Source organism: Bos indicus, chromosome 1 (genome assembly GCF_029378745.1).
Source record: "Bos indicus isolate NIAB-ARS_2022 breed Sahiwal x Tharparkar chromosome 1, NIAB-ARS_B.indTharparkar_mat_pri_1.0, whole genome shotgun sequence".
Taxonomy (NCBI): Eukaryota; Metazoa; Chordata; class Mammalia; order Artiodactyla; family Bovidae; genus Bos; species Bos indicus.
The window spans coordinates 94768309-94787677 of record NC_091760.1 but is presented as its reverse complement, the minus strand read 5'-3'; the positions used below and the strand labels follow the sequence as shown (position 1 = coordinate 94787677).

Below are 19369 nucleotides of genomic sequence, written 5' to 3'. Positions count from 1 at the left end.
ATTAAGTGACTATAAGTAACACATTTTATTGTAAAATGCTTCCTGTAAAATATTTTTAAAGTATGATATATTTTAAAGGGGTGTCATTAGCTAAGAATGTCTATTTTAAAAATAAAGCACACAATAAGCAAAGATATTAACAGAAAATCAGGTATAAATCATATTAAATACCAGTGCTTTTATGAAAACCCAGCTAAGCAATAATGTAGCACACTATCAGGTTTGATTTAATATAATAAGGGTATCGGAAGTAAACTCCTAGGAGCCATTAACATGATTGGTGATTAATTTGAGTCTGAATCATATTCTCTAGGATGTTATTGAAAGAAAAGAAGTGAAAATTCATTAGAATTTATTGGCAGAGGCCACAGTATCTGAAAAACATGGCAGGAATGTGGAATTCTTAATAAAAATTCCAGGAAGTCAATGGTTTCTGGGCACCATAGATAAACTGCAGAGGAAGAAAATAATTCATTTTGGGGAGAGAACCCCAAATATTAAGAAGTATCAATAATATGACAAGGATAGACTGGTACTTTTTTCTCCCCCTTAGTTTTCTACTGTTCCGTAGAATCAAGGCTGATGGGGGAGGACAGACTCCACCACCACTTAGTGACCTTAGTCAGAATATCTGCTTCTTTGCTATTTTTATATATTTGCTATTGCTATTTGCTATTTTTATCTCCTGTATGCTTTTCGCACCAGGGATAGTAATATTTGAGGATTAGTACCTATTTGTATATATCTCCGTGTAAGATTTCTTGTATTCTAAATCCTGTTTTTTAAAAAATGTTATTTAAACTAATTTTCTTTTATAGATTAAGTTGAGGTTGCCTTGCCATTTACGTTAACATTATTGTCTATTTTTTAAAGTGCAAATAGGTTGAGAATGGGTTTATTCTGTTCTAAAATGTGTTTCTCTTCTTAATTTTATCCAACAACTATAAGCTGAAGGAAAATCTAGATGTTTTACATCCTTTGTTTGAACTGGTAGTTACCTGGTACTACCTAGATATTCTGTCAACTATAATAATTCATATCATTTTAAAAAGTCTTTTCCAATTTGATGGGATACATTTTTTACTACATATATTCAGTCAATAATTATTTATTAATTGCTAGTAATCGTCAGACAAAAAATACTACCCTTACATTTTAATTTGGTCTAATTAAATTGGTTTTATTTAATAGGTCTTTTTAATAAATTTTGGCTATTTTAAATTCTGTATAAATTCCTATTTTTGCATTCCTTGCCTATTTCCATTGATGTTTTAATCTTTTTCTTATTATGAGAGCTCTTTATAATCTAGTATTCATTTTCCCATACAACTATGTACACAGAATCAGACATAAAGGTTTTTCCCCCTCTAACTGCCCTTCATAAAAGAGTCAACTTCTATCCATGTATCCTCAGAATACATTTCTCAATTATTTGGCAAGTTGGGGGAACAAAGACTTTTATGGACGATACAAAGTATTTGTAAATGACCTTAGTCAAGGCTGTTTCCATGCTTTATAAAGATTACCTGATAAAATTCATAATAAAAGAGACAAAGTATTTAAACAGTGATTTAGTAACTATTCCTGAGAGTATGACCTCACAAATGTCAGTGTGGTTGTAAACAGACTTTAAAATACAGTTTAAGAAAGTGTTATAGTTTGAACATGATAGCTTGGACAGCAACTCTCCTCTTCTACCAGTTTGATCCTATATGACCCTGGGATACCTAAAATAATGGTTGTTTAGGAAGAAAAAATGTTTTTGGATAACACAGCTTTTTATAAAGTCAGTGGAAAACAACATAAGTAGAAATTATGTAGTATCATTTGTTAGCATATCATTGTATTAAAGTTCTAGACTTTCTTGAGTAGTTTTATCCTTTAAATTAAATCAGCATATTTCCCCCAAATCTTAAATGCTTAAACCTCATGGATTTTTTTCACATAAAATCTTGGGCTTCCCTGGTGGCTCAGACGGCAAAGAATTCACCTGTAATGCAGGAGACCTAGGTTCGATCCCTGGGTCAGAAAGATCCCCTGGAGAAGGGAATGGCTACCCACTCCAGTATTCTTGCCTGGAGAATTCCAGGGACAGAGAAGCCTGTTTGTTTAAAATCTTAAACATAAAAGAAACAAGCCCCACCTTGTATATGTCCTTTGCCCCTTCCTCCTCTTTGTTCGTATCAGGTGTGATAGAGCAGATATAGCTCCTTTCTCAGGCATACTTTTTGTAGGATGAATACAGGGGCCATTAGGGTAGTAACTTCCACAAGGACATTCAGATTCTACATGGCAAGAGGAAACTGACCTTCAAGTTTAATAACATTAAGACTTTGTCTGTGAACATTGAAAGAAAGTGAAAAATAAGCTCCTGATCTAATGTTTGCTATAGTCTCTACTTCTATGAGTTTCAAGGCCAAAAAAAGGAATAAAATGATCAATCTTAATGCTCCAGAGTGCATACTTTATGAAACCAAACTGTAAGCAAGGAAAGACAATAATAATTTTTCAGTTCACATTAAAATGGAAAAACACGCAGCCTGTATATTTGTGGTGATCGTGATTTATCAATCAAGTACTATAAGATACAGAACTTTCTGATTTTATCAAAGGTTACCTTATTTGTTTGCCAGAGTGATGTGTCTTTGAAATAAGCTTTGCAGTAAGGCAAATTGTTACAAATATGTTGATGTTAAAGGTAGAAGTATAGTAAATATAGACAAAGTACAGGTATCAGGATTATAAAGGACATTTCAGATATTTTGTTGAATTTTAAAATTTCAGGTAGTCATTTGTGAAGACTAACAAGTGAATTCTCTAGAAGATGAAGGACTTTAATATGAGATGTATTTATTTGCATGCAGGAAGGGTGACTTATTTCAAGTTGCATTTGTCTAAAGCTATACACTTTAGCTTTTTGTGAAAAAAGTCATGGAAACAAGTTAATAAAAAGTTTTAAACTACTTAATATAGTAAATTAATGAGAAGACTGAATTAGAAAACAAAAATTAGGTGTGAAATTTTTGTTTTAAAAAGAAGCATGGACAAGTTAAAAGCATAATTTTTTAGGAAAAATGAAGTAAAAACTCTTATGGGTATAGTTGTTGTTTTCATGAGAAACTGGATATTAAAATTTCAAAATGTAATAGTAAATTTCAGTAGTAAATTAAAATCACAGGCTAAAATTTTAATTAAAAATACATACTTTACAAAATATATTTGATAGTTTTCTGAAAATGGCCTGATAATACTTCAGTTATAAAAAGTTATTAAAAGTTTATAAAAAGTTATAAAACCTTTTTCTAAGGTATTTCAAAGTTGTTTTAAGAAATAAATATCAAACCTATTTTCAGAAATTGTGGTACAATGGAATTTCAAAGTTTGTTTTAAAACACAGATAAAAATAACAGAAAGCCCAATAATAGCAGAAAAAACCAAGATTAAATATTATGTTATGGGTCCCATTCTTAAAAATACAACCACGCATTTTTCTTTCATTAGTATCGTCATTAGTAAGATTGATTTTGCTAAAAGATTCTCACTTAATAGAATATTGTATGATGACTGTTTGCCCACCATACTCGACATAATTTTGAGTGATCCTTGCAGATCTAGGAAAGAACAATAAATCTTTAAAAATGAGGCATTATTTTAGCTATCAATTATCTACAAATTACAGTATATATCATTCAATTGGAAATTTTTTAAGCTATTTAATTGTCCAGGAAATTATCAAAAGAAAAAAAAAGATGGAGAGTAAGCTACCCATAACTCTATTGCCACGTCTAATTGCCATTAATTTCCTGCATATTTCCTAACATAATTTTCATATTTTTATAATAAATTATAATTGTAGTTAATAGTCCCATCTTTTTAAATAGTTTTATTTTTATGGTTTTAATTAAAATCTAAAACATTACTCACGTTATAATTATAGTTGGATATTTTGATATTCTTACTCTCAGCAAGTGATAGAAATATTAGAAAGTAAGTCAGCAAGGATCCTGATGATTTGCACAACATCATTAACCAATTGAATGTAGTCAACATATTTTGCTCAGCTGCCCTGGAAAATCACTGAAAATTCAACAGTTAAAAAAAAAAAGAATCCAGTTGGAAAGTGAGAAAGACATGAACGGAGTTTTCTCTGAAGAGAACATGCCAATGGTGAATAGGCTCATAAAAAGATGTTCAATGTGTTTATTGTTTGACATCATTAGCCATCAAAGAAATTTAATTTAAAACTACAGTGAGATATCACCTAGTAGAATGGCTAAAAAGTAGTAATAACATCAAAATGGTGACGAGTTGGATCACTCACACTTTGCCGATGGGAATATAAAATGGTACAGCCAGTGATGAAAACAGTATGGCAGTTGCTTAATAAACTAAACATGTGACTACTGTACAACTCAACAAGTACACACTGGGCACTTATCCCAGAGAAATGAAGACTTCAGTTCACAGAGAAATCCATACGTAAATAATATTTATAGCAGAAAGAGAACCAGAGAGCTCACTCAGAGTCTCCTTTTTTTGGGGGGGGGTCTCTTTTATAAGGGAAAAAATCCTCTTCAAGAGGGCTCCACCTTCAAGACACCTAATCACTTCCCAAAGTCCCCACCTCCAAATACCATCACGTATGGGATTCAGATCAGATCAGATCAGTCGCTCAGTCATGTCTGACTTTTTGCAACCCCATGAATCGCAGCACACCAGGCCTCCCTGTCCATCACCAACTCCCGGAATTCACTGAGACTCACGTCCATCGAGTCAGTGATGCCATCCAGCCATCCCATCCTCTGTCGTCCCCTTCTCCTCCTGCCCCCAATCCCTCCCATATGGGATTAGGTTTCAACAAATGCATTTTGGAGGGACAAATATTCAGTGCATATCTTTCATTACTCATTTTACAGACGAGGAAACTGAAGTTTGGAGTGTAATCTTCTCAGGTTACAGTATTAGTAATTTGAATTTACACCTAGATGTCTGGCCCTGGAGTCTGTGTGTTTAATCACTACGTCAGTGCTACATGGTGACACTTCAAGAGCTACTGATGCACAAAAACAGAGAGCAAGCATTTAGAAACTTTCACAGTACTTTGATAGAAAAATATTGTATCTGTTGAATTATAATAAAATTGCTGTTGTTCAGTCACTAAGTCATGTCCGACTCTTTGCAACCTCATGGACTGCAGCACTTCAGGTTTCCCTATCCTTCCCTAGCTTCAGAGTCTGCTCAAACTCATGTCCATTCAGTCGGTGATGCCATCCAATCATCTCATCCTCTGTTGTCCCCTTCTCCTCCTGCCTTCACGCTTTCCCAGCATCAGGGTCTTTTCCCACTGGAAAAGTTCTTTGCATCAGGTGGCCAAAGTATAGGAGTTTCAGCTTCAGCATCAGTCCTTCCAATTAATATTCAGGACTGATTTTCTTTAGGATAGACTGGTTGGATCTCCTTGCAGTCCAAAGGACTCTCAAGAGTCTTTTCCAGCACAATTTGAAAGTATCAGTTCTTTGGGGCACAGTCTTCTTTATAGTCCAACTCTCACATCCATACATGATTACCGAAAAAAACATGGCTCTGACTATATGAATCTTTGTTAGCAAAGTGATGTCTCTGCTTTTTGATATGCTATCTAGGTTGTTCATATCTTTTCTTCCAAGGAGCAAATGTCTTTTAATTTCATGGCTGCAGTCACTGTTGGCAATGATTTTTAAGCACAAGAAAACAAATTATGCTATTGTTTCCATTTTTTCCCCATCTGTTTTCCATGAAGTGATGGGACTGGATGCAATGATCTTAGTTTTCCAAATGTTGAGTTTTAAGCCAGCTTTGTCACTCTCCTCTTTCAACTTCATCAAGAGGCTATTTAGTTCCTCTTTGCCTTCTGCCATTAGAGTAGTATTATCTACATATCTGAGGTTATTGATATTTCTCCTGGCAATCTAGATTCCAACTTGTTATTCATCAGCCCAGCATTTGGCATGATGTACTCTGCATATAAGTTAAATAAGCAGGGTGACAGTGTACAGCTTTCACATGCTCCTTTCCCAATTTTGAACCAGTCCACTGTTCCACGTGCAGTTCTAACTGTTGCTTCTTGACCTGCATACAGGTTTCTCAGGAGGTCAGTAAGGTGGTCTGATATTCTCATCTCTTCAAGAGTTTTCCACAGTTTGTTGTGACCCCCACAGATAAAGGATTTCATGTAGTCAATGAAGGAGATGTTTTTCTGGAATTTTCTTGTTTTTTCTGTGATCCAAACAATGTTGGTAATTTGATCTCTGGTTCTTCTGCCTTTCCTAAATACAGCTTGTTCATCTGGAAGTTCTTAGTTCACATACTGCTAAAGACTAGCTTAAAGAATTTTGAGCATTATCTTGCTAGCATGTGAAACGAGTGCAGTTATAAGGTAGTTAAAACATTCCTTGGCATTGCCCTTCTTTGCAACTGGAATGAAAACTGACCTTTTCCAGTCCCATGGTCATTGCTGAGTTTTCCAAATTTGCTGGCATATTGAGTGCAGCACTTTAATAGCATCATTTTACACAGTTTGAAATAGCTCAGCTGGAATTCCACCACCTCCACTAGCTTTGTTTGTAGTAATGCTTCCTAAGGCCCACTTGATTTCACACTCTAGGATATCTGGCTTTTGGTGAGTGACCACACCATTGTGATTATCCAAGTCTTTAAGATATTTTTTGTACAGTTCTTCTGTGTATTCTTGCCACCTCTTCTTTTTTTTTTATTTTATTTTTATTTATTTATTTTTGCCACCTCTTCTTAATCTCTTCTGCTTCTGTTACATTTTTGCTGTTTCTGTCCATTATTGTGCCCATCTTTGCATGAAATGTTCCTTTGGTATCTCTTAATTTTCTTGAAGATATCTAGTCTTTCCCATTCTATTATTTTCCCTCTATTCTTTGCATTGTTCACTTAAGGAGGCTTTCTTATCTCTCTTTGCTAGCTTTGTATTTTTGTGTCATATTTCCCTTCATTTTTTCTAGTAATTTTTTTTTACTCTATTTATTAAAATATCAGTCTGCAACAGATTGGGACAAAACCGAAAAGAACTGGTTCTTTGCCACAGATAATGAAAAGAACTTTACTAAGTTGTTAAAAATTTAGATAATTAAGAAATTATGAAGAGAAAACAATTCACAATTTCATTATATAAAAATGACCATTCTTAAATGTTAGATATTGGTGTGGATATCTCCATCTTACCTAGCTTTCTATCTATTGATCAATCATCTATCTACATCTTTATCCTTCCATTTGCAATAATGATATTATTCATTATCCATAGTATTATGTTTCTTTCTTTGAATATATCTTGGGCATTAATAAATATAAATTTATGCCATTTTTCAATGGCTGCATAATTTTACTAGATCCTGATTTAATATTTTTCCTAGTGGGAAATTTCTCCAGAGACTTGAGAGTTCTTAATGTCATAAATAATATACATCGAATAGCCTTATGTATACATCTTTGTTCAACATTTGATCATTTCTAAATTTTCATATTCTATCTGTTCTAATGTCCTCTTACATTATATGAATTGCATGAATTGCCAAGTCAGGCATAGACATTACAATCCCAAAAAGCATATTTTAGAAAATATACAACATGAAAGTGCTTTCCAGAAAAGCCTTATACTTTTGCCAACAAAGTGTCTTTCTTGTTTTTCCTATATCCTCATGCACACTAGGTATTAGCAACGTTTTAATCTATTCTTTGCTAATCATATGGGCAACAAAGATTATTAAAGAAAGCTCTCATATGTATTGGGCATGTGTATGTATACACTTCATGAATTTTATTCATTTTACAATTGAGATATTCTAATTCATATAGATTTATTTTATTCATATAGTGTATATTTTGGAGAAGGCAATAGGATCCCACTCCAGTGCCTTTGCCTGGAAGATCCCATGGGCAGAGGAGCCTGGTAGGCTGCAGTCCATGGGCTCACTGAGAATCAGACACGACTGAATGACTTCACTCTCACTTTTTACTTTCCTGCATTGGAGAAGGAAATGGCAACCCACTCCAGTGTTCTTGCCTGGAGAATCCTAGGGACGGGGGAGCCTGGTGGGCTGCGTCTCTGGGGTTGCACAGAGTCGGACACGACTGAAGCGACTTAGCAGCAGCAGTGTATATTTAATTAGATTTTTTCCAAATATATAATTTATTTTGAGTTATGTGTACCACGCTTTAGTGTCAGGCTTATGCTGGCCATATAAAACAAATTGGAAAGATTCCCATCTTTTTCAGTACTCTGGAACACTTGGAAATAGTTTAAAAAATTTCAGCCCAGCTTTTTTAACCTCTTTTTTTTTTTAATTTGATTATTGTTATGTGTAGGTTTTCAATGTTTTGTATTTTGTTCATTTATATTTTCTTAGAAAATTATGTTTCATTCAGACTCTAAAATCTGTCATTATAGTGAAGAATATTATATTCTTAGAATATCTTAAATGCCTGTGTAGCAGTGGTGTCATTCTTTTTTTCGCTCTCAGTACTATATAGTTCTGTTTTCTGTTTCTTAATTGGAATTGCAGGGATTTGACTTTGTTTTCTTAAAACCAACATACTCTTAGATTAATTTATTAACTTTAATATTCTTCTTCCTAATTCATTGCTTTGGTTTTTATGTTGGCTTTGTTATTTTTTCCTTCTACATTCCTAAGGGATTTTGTTTTGTTTCTCTGTACTTTTTAAAAAAAAACTAATATCTTTAATTAATACTTAACTCATTTATTTTAGCTTTTCTCATATAGAAGTGTGTTGTGTGCTTTACTTAGGAAAAAAATTCACAGCTTTTATTTCCACCTATTTTTTTTTTTTTTTTTGCCAACAGCTCTTTAAGAAAGTGTGTGCTTCTTATTCTTTAAAATGTTACCACTTGCTTTTCTTGGTTACTTATAAGACTAGACCATTTTGCATATTTGTTAGTCATTTATATTTCATCATTTGTGGGTTATTTACCATTTGTCAGACCCTTTACCATTTGTCTTTTATGCTCTTACTCTTTCTCTTGTTTATTTTTATGAAATCAGTCATGGGTGCCTGGAGTTCTTGCATGTTCTGCATTTCTTTCCCCATCCTACAAATTTGAACTTGTCTAAAGAATTTCCTCCTACTCTATGTGGTAGCCTTTTTCAAGGTACAGGTGTTATGACTGCAGGAACTCAATGCTGAGGGACCCTTCTTTACTACATGGGACAAACCTTTGAGAAAAAAAGTGGTATAGATGGAATAAAGCCAAAGATTAAGAGATTGGAAAGCCTGATGTTGAATTCTGAAGATCTTCCCTTGAATCAAAATATATAAGATAATTTGGAAAGGTAGTATTCATTTGTTATTTTGAAACAGTGAGATAGGGATTTGAAGAAAATAGAATTATTAAGAAATTGAGAATTAAATTGTAGCATAAATTTTAAACTAGAAGAAATATGTAAAGAATAAGTGATAGTATCAGTGAAATACAGAGGACAATATTGAAAATAGGAAAGACTTTAAAGACTTCATTACTAATGAATGCTTATAATTTCTGAGACTTTTTCTTGTATATAACTACATGTAACTTTTTAGTATCTCCATAAAGTAGATAAAACAGTTTGTCCCATTTGACAAATACTGAAACCTATGGGGGGAGAAAGTCAACTGCATGATAAGGATGGTAAACAGACTTGTGCTGGTGACCATTTTATAGAGTATAGGGATGTGGAATTATAATGATAACCTCTTGAAATTTGTACACTGTGTTTTTAAAAAAAAATAAAAAATGTATGCCAAAAGAAATCTAGTGGTTTTCCCAGGGGCTAAAATTGATGGAAAGTTCTCTTTCCTCCACATCAGCCTCCTTGTCCTAAATTATTCTGTTCAATACTTTTTTTTTTTTAATTGTTAGTACCTAGCACCCTTATTAGCCATTCAGTAGAACTTCTCATGTAAACTTCCAGTGGTTTTTCTGTTGGAAAATGTGAGTTCAGTATTCCATCTGAGTTGAATGCTTCCCTTTCTTTTTACCGTGTAGAATCTTCCCTAAGGCCTGACTGCACAAGAGATTGGTCCAAACCAAATACTAGAGATTGAGTTGGTGGCTGCTTCTTGGTTCTCCTTGCAGCTCACCTTGGTACTATTAGAGCTTACATATAGAACTTCCTTTGCCTGGAGAATCGTAAGGAGAAAAAAACAAAAACAAACTTCAACCTCTAGAATTCACTGCTCTTTCTTTTACTGCCTCTTCTCATTCATATCTCAAGGGGACATAAAACATTGCTTATCAATTTCCATTTCCTAAATGTTGAAGAATTGACATTTATGCATAGATATAAAAAGAGAGTACTAGTAGTGGAATTAAGGGATGAAATAGCACTGAGAGCCCCAGAAATAAGTCCTTGAACACAGTGGGGAACTTCTGGCATTCTAGCTGCAAAAGGCCCTGTGTCTCTGAGTTGGGCATGCAGTAGATATAGGTGATAGTCTGCTTTTTATCATCTGTTCTTCCTTGAGGCTTTGTTTTTTGAAAATCCTACCTGGTGCCTGACAGACCTTTGCAATGATCTTCCTGTGGATTAATGCATATAGAAGGATGGGCTTTAGGCACAAGAGCTAACCACCATCCTATCCTGCCAATTTGTCAATGGGATCTTCACAGTCTCTTTTTAGATACCAAGCTAAATGTTCATGCTGCAAGGGTCTCATAACTAATAGTTTTCAATTTTAATAAATATCTTTTTATACTCTCTTAACAGACTAGAAAGAATCTCTACACCATAGAATAACACTCACTGGTTTTAAATTTTCTCTCATCTTATTACATGAAAGAGGAATGAATCAGAGAGCTCATCCCTTGTAACTTTCCACACAGTGCCACATAGATCTACTAAAGTGTCTCCCTGGGAGAGAGAGAGTATGTGGGGCTGAGAGATGCAGAGAATTATGTTCACACATCACTGAACTTAAAAGTACCATCAGGGTTTTAGGAGCAGTGCTTTTCAGCCAAGTAGGCCAAGATGTGACCTCTATTAAATTTATGGGAATTGGAGAAATGAGGTTACTCCCTGGGTGACATGCTGTTGAATGACAGTAAAAAGTAATTAATCACTCCTACTCCTATTTGTTAAAATAGCTATGCTTCAATCTTTTTTTTTTTCCCCTTTCAAGTAGCCTTAAAATAGAGGTGTGGCCACAGTGGGTTCCTTCTACTGTGTTTCACCTTGATCTGACCAGCCAGTAATTTGCTTATGCTCTGAAGCATGTAAATGATACACATTAACCTTCAGGGTTTTTTTCAGGGATACCCCTAAACTCCAGCTATCTGATGTGCAAAGCAGATTAGAAATATGGCAGGAGTGAAATGAATTAATATAATAAATCTTCCTTCTTGCCCAGGAATTTTAGCTCATAACGATAGCTATTTTAAAATGAAGATAATGTTAATAGTGTGCTTGTTTCAAGGTATTATTTATATTATAAAGTAAATGTATTATCACATACAAAGTCAGCTCTAGTACAGTAATTATAATAGCCAGCAGATATTGAGTGTTGACTGTGTGTTTGGCATTGTGCTAAGTTCATATAGTATTGCACTCGATATTGTCTTTTATTGATGATATCTTATTAAATATTTTACTCCTAATTTTCAGGTAAGGAACTTGCCTGAAGAGAGGGTACTAACTTATTTGACAATAAGTTCTAAAACTATGTTTTAAATCCAGGTCTGTCATGTCACCTAGATCCTATATTTTTTAGATAGCATTTTCCTTGGCTGACCATTAATGAGTCACAGTCATACCTAGAAGGACAAATGTGAATCTTAACAGTTATCATTAGTGCTAGTTTCTTACTTCAGTTGGGATCAGTTCAGTCGCTCAGTTGTGTCTGAGTCTTTGCAACCCTATGAATTGCAGCACACCAGGCCTCCCTGTCCATCACGAACTCCCGAAGTTTACCCAAACTCATGTCCATCAAGTCGGTGATGCCATCCAGTCATCTCATCCTCTGTTGTCCCCTTCACCTCCTGCCACCAATCACTCCCAGCATCAGAGTCTTTTCCAATGAGTCAACTCTTCACATGAGGTGGCCAAAGTACTAGAGTTTCAGCTTTAGCATCATTTCTTCCAAAGAACACCCAGGACTGATCTCCTTTAGAAGGGACTGGTTGGATCTCCTTGCAGTCCAAGGGACTCTCAAGAGTCTTCTCCAACACCACACTTCAAAAGCATCAATTCTTCGGCATTCAGCTTTCTTCACAGTCCAACACTCACATCCATATATGACTACTAGAAAAACCATAGCCTTGACTAGATGGACCATTGCTGGCAAAGTAATGTCTCTGCCTTTTAATGTGCTATCTAGGTTGGTCATAACTTTCCTTCCAAGGAGTAAGCGTTTTTTAATTTCATGGCTGCAATCACCATCTGCAGTGATTTTGAAGCCCCCCAAAATAAAGCCTGACACTGTTTCCACTGTTTCCCCATCTATTTCCCATGAAGTGATGGGACCGGATGCCATGATCTTCGTTTTCTGAATGTTGAGCTTTAAGCCAACTTTTTCACTCTCCACTTTCACTTTCATCAAGAGGCTTTTGAGTTCCTCTTCACTTTCTGCCATAAGGGTGGTGTCATCAGCATATCAGAGGTTATTGATATTTCTCCTGGCAATCTTGATTCCAGCTTGTGCTTCTTCCATCCCAGCATTTCTCATGATGTACTCTGCATATAAGTTAAATAAACAGGGTGACAATATACAGCCTTGAGGTATTCCTTTTTCTATTTGGAACCAGTCTGTTGTTCCATGTCCAGTTCTAACTGTTGCTTCCTGACCTGAATATAGGTTTCTCAAGAGGCAGGTCAGGTGGTCTGGTATTCCCATTTCTTTCAGAATTTTCCACAGTTTATCGTGATCCACATAGTCAAAGGCTTTGGCATAGTCAATAAAGCAGAAATAGATGTTTTTCTGGAACTCTCTTGCTTTTTCCATGATCCAGTGTATGTTGGCAATTTGATCTCTGGTTCCTCTGCCTTTTCTAAAACCAGCTTGAACATCTGGAAGTTCATGGTTCACGTATTGCTGAAGCCTGGCTTGGAATTTTGAGCATTACTTTACTAGCGTGTGAGATGAGTGCAACTGTGTGGTAGTTTGAGCATTCTTTGGCATTGCCTTTCTTTGGGATCGGAATGAAAACTGACCTTTTCCAGTCCTGTGGCCACTGCTGAGTTTTCCAAATTTGCTGGCATATTGAGTGCAGCACTTTCACAGCATCATCTTTCAGGATTTGAAAGAGCTCAACTGTAATTCCATCACCTCCACTAGCTTTGTTCGTAGTGATGCTTTCTAAGGCCCACTTGACTTCACATTCCAGGATGTCTGGCTCTAGGTGAGTGATCACACCGTCGTGATTATCTGGGTCGTGAATATCTTTTTTGTACAGTTCTTCTGTGTATTCTTGCCACCTCTTCTTAATATCTTCTGCTTCTGTTAGGTCCATACCATTTCTGTCCTTGATGGAGCCCATCTTTGCATGAAATGTTCCCTTGGTATCTCTAATTTTCTTGAAGAGGTCTCTAGTCTTTCCCATTCTGTTGTTTTCCTCTATTTCTTTGCATTGATTGCTGAAGAAGGCTTTCTTATCTCTTTTTGCTATTCTTTGGTACTCTGCATTCAGATGCTTATATCTTTCCTTTTTTCCTTTGTTTTTCGCTTCTCTTCTTTTCACAGATATTTGTAAGGCTTCGCCAGACAGTCACTTCGCTTTTTTGCATTTCTTTTCCATGGGGATGGTCTTGATCCCTGTCTCCTGTACAATGTCATAAACCTCCGTCCATAGTTCATCAGGCATTCTATCAGATCTAGTCCCTTAAGTTTATTTCTCACTTTCACTGTATAATCATAAGGGATTTGATTTAGGTCATACCTAAATGGTCTAATGGTTTTCCCTACTTTCTTCAATTTAAGTCTGAATTTGGCAATAAGGAGTTCATGATCTGAGCCACAGTCAGCTCCCGGTCTTGTTTTTGCTGACTGTATAGAGCTTCTGCATCTTTGGCTGCAAAGAATATAATCAATCTGATTTCGGTGTTGGCCATCTGGTGATGTCCATGTTTAGAGTCTTCTCTTGTGTTGTTGGAAGAGGGTGTTTGGTATGACCAGTGCGGTCTCTTGGCAAAACTCTATTAGCCTTTGCCCTGTTACATTCCATATTCTAAGGCCAAATTTGCTAGTTACTCCAGGTGTTTCTTGACTTCCTACGTTTGCATTCCATTCCCCTATAATGCGGAGAAGGCAATGGCAACCCACTCCAGTACTCTTGCTTGGAAAATCCCATGGACAGAGGGGCCTGGTGGGCTGTAGTCCATGGGGTCGCTAGGAGTCAGACACGACTGAGCGACTTTCCTTTCACTTTTCACTTTCATGCATTGGAGAAGGCAATGGCAACCCACTCCAGTGTTCTTGCCTGGAGAACCCCAGGGACTGGGGAGCCTGGTGGGCTGCCATCTATGGGGTCGCACAGAGTCAAACACGACTGAAGTGACTTAGCAGCAGCAGCAGCCCCTATAATGAAAAGGACAGCTCTTTGGGGTGTTAGTTCTAAGAGGTCTTGAAGGTCTTCATAGAACCATTCAACTTCAGCTTCTTCAGCATTAGTGGTTGGGGCATAGACTTGGATTACTGTGATAATGAATGGTTTGCCTTGGAAACCAACAGAGATCATTCTGTCATTTTTGAGATTGTATCCAAGTACTGCATTTCGGACTCTTTTGTTGACCATGATGGCTACTCCATTTCTTCTAAAGGATTCCTGCCCTCAGTAGTAGATATAATGGTCATCTGAGTTAAATTCACCCATTCCAGTCCAGTTTCTTTTTACAACTACTTAATTCATATTCATACATGCAGTGAGACAGATATATATATAGCAGTCCAGTGATCTCTAAATATCTATATATGTATGTATCTATCTATCCATGTATCTATACCTCACTGGATTACCAGTAAGGAAATGGGAAGATAGTTAAGATAGGCAGGGAAAGAAAGAGATAGATCAACATTTATTAAGCAACAGGTAAAGCACTTTTGGAGAAGGCAATGGCACCCCACTCCAGTACTCTTGCCTGGAAAATCCCATGGAAGGAGGAGCCTGGAAGGCTGCAGTCCATGAGTTCGCTAGGAGTCGGACACAACTGAGCGACTTCACTTTCACTTTTCACTTTCATGCATTGGAGAAGGAAATGGCAACCCACTCCAGTGTTCTTGCCTGAAGAATCTCAGGGACGGGGGAGCCTGGTGGGCTGCCATCTATGGGGTCACACAGAGTCGGACACGACTGAAGCGACTTAGCAGCATCAAGGCACTTTTACATATAAGAATCACTGAATTCCTACTATTACCCATTTTATAGACAGTTCACTAATTCTAGAAGCAGAGGAGGCTGGAACATGTAAAAGTGGAGAGAAGAAGGACTAGATTATGTACTTGAATGAAGAAAAGAGATGGTGGAGTTTCTCTAGGGAGAAAAAGAGCACAATTCTTGCCAAGATCACAGTTCTTTGCTGGTGTCTAGGGATGAAGGCCTTGCTGGTACAGTGAGGGCCTACTGGACTGTAGGTTGTCATGTCAGAGTGACTAGTTCCATCAGCAGGGGAGCTTTTGAGCTACTCCTTCATCCTCTTTGCTGAATAGCTATAAAACTAAAATTAATATTTTGAGGACATTTGATAATAATTGGGGTTTTTGTGGAATCTTTGGTCTTTATATATTAATCTGCAGTTGTATTTCTTTTAAAATTTATATTCATATCAATTAAATGTTTTTCATTACCTCATTTTGTTTAAGTGGGGGAAAGCCGGGTTATCTGGGAGTATATATTTTAAAATGTCGGGATAACCATACTAAGAGAAGTGAGATACCAAACAATTACCTGCTTTTGACAGGACATCATTTTCAAGAATTTAAGAGTAAAAGGAATTAATGAAACAATAATCTACAAATTCATTGCCCTATTAAACATTACTTGATTTCATTCTTATGTTCTCTTTTAGCTATTATGAACATTTATAGCAGTTTTAATTATTTTGGAGCAAACTCCATGAACACACAGTAGGAAAAAACTACCCCTAAACTCACGGGCAATATGCAGTTATTTTCTGTCCACACATCTATAGGTTGGCTAAGATTGGCCATTCTAGGCAGTGTTCAGCTTGGTGGTTAACTCTGGATTAACTATGACTTGTAACAGCAGCTGTCTGAGACATGATCTTCTCATGGAAAAAGCAGGAGTGGAAGAGAGCAAGACAACTGGACAAGCACACTGAAAGTCTCCAGCACTTCAGGTCCACTAGCATCCTATTGGCCAAAGACAGTCACACGGCCATGCCCAACAGCAAGGGCTGAGACCATGGCTAGGATATGGATGAATAATAATGGTATGATTGGGTGCGCGTGGGGTGAAGAATTGGAACAAGTAATTTCATCTACTGCAAGCAGAGAAATATATTTATTTCCCTAAGAATTTCTTTTCCAAATTCCTCAACCACACATACTCATGTGAAGGTGTGCCATGTGGGTTGTGACACAAAATAAAAGTTTAGGTCTTTACTACCACTGGTGTCTTCCTTTTCTTCCAGTAATGCTGAAGTTCTTTCAGGATAGAAACAGTTCTGAGATTGTATGTTCCACAGAAATTTAAGGAGTTGTTACATTAAAAACATTTCTCAGGTCAAATAAGCTACTAATAAGCCTAACTGGAGAGGTACTAAAACTACTTAACATACTAATGTATACTGCAAATATCTAAGAGGAAGATATGGCAAACAGTATTTCACAAACTTATTTGACCGTAGAATCCCTTTCCTGCAACAAACTCATTTTTTTAAAAAAGAACATCTTGAAGCACAGAATTTTGTGAAGTTCATTTCGGGAAATGCTATCCTAAGGCAACTTCCATCTTTCCTACTTCTTAGTTCAAGTGGGGCTGGCATCTGGTTAATGCTCCAATTTTGAGATAAATGTTTCTAAAAAGAATTTGAGGAGAGGAAGAAGCCAGGTGAGCACATCTGATCTGAAGGCAATGTAATTTTATTATTGATGTCAGCTAATATACTCTATTTCAGTTTATATGTTACTCGTTACTATTACGTTAGTCAGATTTAAGCATGTCTCACTGTCTTTTAAAATTCTCTTTTTAAGCATTTCAGAGATGTTTGTGTACATATTTAAAGCACACTGGAACTTACTGTTTGTGGATGTCAAGAGATTTTTTTTTTAGGCCCAGGAATAATGGTATTCTGGGGTCATTTAATCCTTGCTGTTATATCAGATATAAAAATCTAATTAGTATTAAGTTTGTTTTTCTGTTTTCTTTTGTTTTACATTATCAATGCCAATGCTTATTTTTCCTTCTTTACTTCTCAGAACATAAGTTTAAACTAACAACTTGATGTTGTGCTATAGAGAATAACACTTTTTAAAAAACACCCATGAGACTGGGACAGTTTTAGCTCAGTAGGAAATTTTTTTTACACATAAAATTTTTATAGAATGTTATAAATGAAAAAAAAATTATTTAAAATATCTGAGACTTTACGGCCAGTCATAGATAGTAAAATGTTTGAAGAATATGTTATATTACGTGGATAAAGGGACTGTATTAATCAACATTGTGACTTTTTAAGAGTTTGCTTTTAAAAATAGAATAAAGGAAAATGATTCACTATCTTTGAGGTAAAATGTCAGTATGTTTCTGCATAATCCCTTTCTTATCAATATATTCTAATGTCAAAAGAATGATTATGTGGTCTGTGATGTTCTTTCTGGAGTGGTGAATATGACAGGGCAGTCCATGGTCCCCAGTTCCAAGGGGCAGCAAACTCTTTGGAACCTTTCAAGAGAGTTTCTGGAGAAGAGCTGAATAGTTAATTCTATACTACTAAAAATATTTTCATGGGGCTTTGCAATTTATATAAACCTTTATGAAAGTGAAAGTGTTAATCACTCAGTCGCGTCCGACTCTTTGCAATCTCATGGACTGTAACTTGCCAGGCTCCGTTTTCCATGGAATTCTCCAGGCAAGAATACTGGCGTGTGTAACCATTATTGTCTTATTTTCTCTTCACCGAAGCTTTAAGAAGGTCAGGCAGCCACTGACTGCCAGTTTGTGGGTGATAAAATTAAGATTCAGAGAAATCTAGTGACCTGCCTGAGGTTACATGGTTCATAGACGATGAAGAAACTAAAAATATTTCTTCTCATTTCAAATTTAGTGTGTTTCCCCTATCTTTGAATGTTTCCTTCTGAGCTGTTTTGTTCACAACGTTTGCTTTCTGATTCCTAAAGTATATAGTTCATGTTACAGATTAGACTTCATCTCTCTCTCATGACTAGTTGAAAAATGGTGGAAAGGGTGGGAGCTTAGGAAAAATAGTATGGTCTTCAAATTTAAATATTTTAGGCAAAAAGAGGCATAAAAGCAATGATAAGAAGATCTGAATTCCTCAAGGGACTATTTAAGCAATAATTTATGAGTCTTTGCAGAGAAAAAAAAGTTTATATACTACATGCAAGTCATTCCTCCATACAAGGACAAAACTTTATTTAAAGCGCAACCACTGAAGTTTCAATGTAAAAGCAGGCATGCTGTTTCCCAGAGCTGGTGGGGAGATATAATGGAAGGAGTACTTTTGCTAGAGAACTAATCAAGATTTCAAGGGATGTGAGAACAGGTGATAACTTACTTTGATGGCTCTCAGTCCAAGTGCATAAGAAGGGAACGATTACCTTCTCTTTCACCAACTAATACCCTCACATCAGAGTCTCCTAAAGGCTCTGTGAAAATGTTTTCCTTTTCTAAAATAAAGGGAAAGACTCACCCAGAAAAATAGGAAGTGAATTTCTGCATTGAGCTTGTTTGGGAAATTCAGGTTTAACATGAAGACAACACACTTCCCATCTCCTGTCTGTCTATATGCTAACTAATAGCAGGAACCCCTAGGAGAAAAATGTATGAAGGAGAAAATATATTCCTACTTCAATATTTTAGCTAGTTACAAGTGATGGGGAGAAATTTCATGAGGAAATGTGATAATTATAACACAGATGTAGTGAATTATACTATAATGTAACTTAAATTTGTTAAATTTCATTTATTACCAGAAGAATATAATTTTGTATGCCATGAACTCCACTAAGCCCTTTTCTTGTATTATCTTGTAGATTCAATATTATTTTCACCTTATTATTTTCACTTTATAGATGACTTCAGGCATAGGCAGTTTAAATAACTTCCTCAAGGTCACAAAGCCATAGTAAGCAACTAAACTTGGATTCAGATTCACATAACTCGGAGCCCTGAGGA

At 35.9% G+C, this 19369-nt stretch overlaps 1 protein-coding gene across 1 annotated transcript in view; it reads right to left on the bottom strand.

Moving 5' to 3' along the window:
• The window catches only part of SPATA16 (spermatogenesis associated 16), a 277685-nt gene that overhangs the window by 201289 nt on the left and 57027 nt on the right, over window positions 1–19369 (bottom strand). The window lies entirely within an intron of this gene.